The sequence below is a fragment of the Lipotes vexillifer genome, unplaced genomic scaffold (genome assembly GCF_000442215.2).
Source record: "Lipotes vexillifer unplaced genomic scaffold, Lipotes_vexillifer_v1.1 scaffold101, whole genome shotgun sequence".
Lineage (NCBI taxonomy): Eukaryota > Metazoa > Chordata > Mammalia > Artiodactyla > Lipotidae > Lipotes > Lipotes vexillifer.
Genome location: NW_006790811.1, coordinates 254,120 through 257,433, shown reverse-complemented (window position 1 = coordinate 257,433; position 3,314 = coordinate 254,120).

Genomic DNA, 3,314 nt, shown 5'->3' with positions numbered 1-3,314 from the left:
GCCCTCACATCATGGTTTTGTCACTATGAGGCACTGGAATTCCTTTGTTCATATAGGAATTTCTCTTGGAGATGTATCTATGGCACCATGTTCTCTGTGCTACAGAGCTTTGAAATAGTATTATTTTTTAAAGAGAGCTTCTCTTTCCTTAAGAGAGCTTCCTGCTTTTCTCTGGTCCATTTCTCCTTCCAACCTCCTAACACTGAAATAACAGCCCAACTCCAAAGAAAAGAATTCTTGCCAAGACATGTTTGCATCGGAGAACAGAGTTTGTTTCTTGAGTGTTTTTGTTTGTTTTGGTCTTTATATCCTAAAGTCTTATCTACAGAGATGATAAAATGTCTTTATCTGGAGGTCCCTAGGAGAGAGTATTGTTTTCTTTCTGGTTGAGAGGAGGGAAGGGTGAAAATATTTCTCCTTGAAGTCTCAGACCAAAACCTCAACCTCAGGGCTCAGCATCTGTCACAGGGGTAGGTGGCTAATCCGAGATCCTCCCACCTCAACCTCAACTCACAAAGTCCACAAGTCTGGAGACCAGTGTACACATTCCTCACCAGTTTGCACAGGCACAAAAACCTATTGTTTGTGCTTTTCAATCCCTCCCCAAGGTAACCACTCCCCGCCACCACACAATTTAACTCCTCACCTTCCCACTAATATGATGACTAAGAATGTGACCTTGTGCTTAATTCCATCATCACCAGGGGGACCGGATCCCCTTCCCAACGATAAACTCAGGTTTTTCCTTCATTTGATCACCTTGTAACATAAGCCCCTGGAAAAAGACTCAGATGTGGCTATGCCGCTTTTCACAAGTGAGGCAAAACCCTGTAAATTGGCTTTTTTGTTCTTCACACGATTTCAGGTTCATTGCACACAATTACATAAACCCACACAAATCAGTCCAGGAATTCAAACCTGCAAGGCCATGTGATACCAGTGAGAAAATCCAGCTCCACATCACAGCAGAGGGTCTCTATTTCAGTTGCTGCTATTTCAAAGAACCTTTCTAAAATTCCTGACTGGGTCATTAGTACGTGAGAAATGATTTCTAAACAGGGTGAGCCAAAATGGAAAAATGCGGCCTGCATTAAGTGGAATGTATTATGTAAGATGCGATTTCCCCTCAATTCCACCCCAACCCCCGATCTTTAAAAAGCCAAGTCTACCTCAGTATCACTTTCTGAGAAAGTGATCTGGCAAATCTGACATTTTGCAACATTCCCATATTTACCACTATCATATTGCTAGTGCAAATTAAAGAGAACTTTGATAAACCAAAAACGGCTGTCCAATAAAAGTTAGCCATTAGTAATTTGCTTTGTGGAAAAAAATTTCCCTAGCCACTCAAGGAAGGTTACTGGGGCCAACAAAGGCTTTGAACATTCAAAATAAAAATAACCGGAAGAAAAGTTTTCCAAGTCATTTCTCAAATGCAAAACTCAGGAAGTATGTTTGCATTCACAAAACTGCTCTTTCCCATCTGTAACAAAGGAAGCCTCTCCCCGGGTCCCCATTTTTTCTGTGCATTTTGCAGAAGCCCACTGAGGTGTATGATTGAGGCTAAGGCCCTCCAGATTTCCAGTCCATCCCCCACAGGGCTGGTGGTGCTCCCCACCAAGGAGGTAAGCTTGCTAAGAGACCCTCAGCGAAATGCCAGGTAGCAGCATGCCATCCTTTTGAAAGTCAACAGTGAGACTACAGCTGTGAGACATCTAAAGAGGTCATGGAAGCCACAGGGGCAGGTAGGGGGCAAGGGTGCCTGGGCAGGAACAGCTCTGCTGCAAAGGTCCACTGTCCTTGCAGGCACGGATCAGTGGCTCTTCTTTCCTCAACTGCCCAGCTCTCCAAACCTTCTTTGGAGAGGAGGTGAACAGATGGGGAGCTTCCCTACCACAACAAGGCTCAGTGTTAGGAGCTTCTGGCCTTGCTTGGTTGACCTCCACAGCCAGGCACCTGCTCCAAGCATCTATCTGTTGCTCTTCAAACAGTACCAGCTGTACTGGAGCTGAGCTACCTGGCGATCTTACCAATGGGGGCCCAGAAGGACAGACTCTTCCTGCTCTTCCCCCTCCATTGGAGTCTCTCTAAAGATCACCCAGGTGGCTGCTCAGAGAAACTGAAAGAGAAGCTCCATCCTATCTACACACTTTCATGGGGCAGCCCAAAAAGTATTCCTTAACCCCACACTTGGTCAGTAGCAGGACAAGTCTTCATTCTTAGAGTCCATCTCCACACACGACGTGAGGGCAACTTGCAAAAATCCAGTGGTTGTAAAGTATTAAGCCTTGACTTTGCAAACGCAGGGCCTCAGCTCCAAGTGCAAGAAGGCCACCAGATATGAAAATGGGCTGGGTTTACAGGCACCTGTCATTCTGCAAGGAGCCTCCACATTTCTCTAAGGAGGGAAACTTCCCAGCCATACAAGACCAGGTGCCATGTACAAACCAATGAGGCCTGTTTCATAAGCTACTTCTTTCAACTCAGGGAGGCCCCAAAGAGTTGGGGTCATCAGCTTGGCATGCTGAGACAAACATCAGGCTCCCCTATCTCCTAGAGGTAGCCAGGGAGGTGGAGGTGGAGGCAGAATCCATTCTTACTGGCATCCACACAGACCATCACATATGTCCTTGTTATTTAAAACAATTGAAGTCTCCAGTGTAAAAACGTGTGGGCTTATTGCATCTACCCCACTGATGGTTTATATTTTTCTTTCCATCAGAACTACCCCAAGGGCATGGTTTGTTAATTAATTTGTTAACTGCCAAGGATCTCACACTTGCAGATCCTTCCTAGGGATACAGGGAGAGTATCTATTAACATAAAAATACCCCAAATGGTGAGTTTGCTGGGCCCTCTTTCTCTTCTAAACACAAGCAGACATGTATGGCTGCTCCCTGGCACTTGAGGGGAGAAATCTTTTCTTCAACCTAAAACCCCTCAGATCGGTGACTCCTCTGATTTTCCTGCCCACAAGCAGAACATCTGCCAGCCTCATAGAACCTGTGCTGGCTGCTTGGAATTGAATTGCATGTGAATATATCATGTAGGCATGTGGATGTGTACCATGTGCACACACACGTGCACACACACATTTTGGGTTCTTCTTATAATAAAAATGGAAAGTCCTCGTGAGTAAAGGAAAGGAGCAGGGAAAGAAAGGTCAGGGAGTTAGTTGTCTGCTGGCTTCTCCATGGTGGTTTGGGAGCTGGAAAGGTTTGCATTTAAACGTTTCCATGGAAGGCGCCCAGCTTCCTGTGAGTCTTCTCAGGTCAACAATGCCCTCCACGGCATCTGGATCCCCTCCCTGTGGC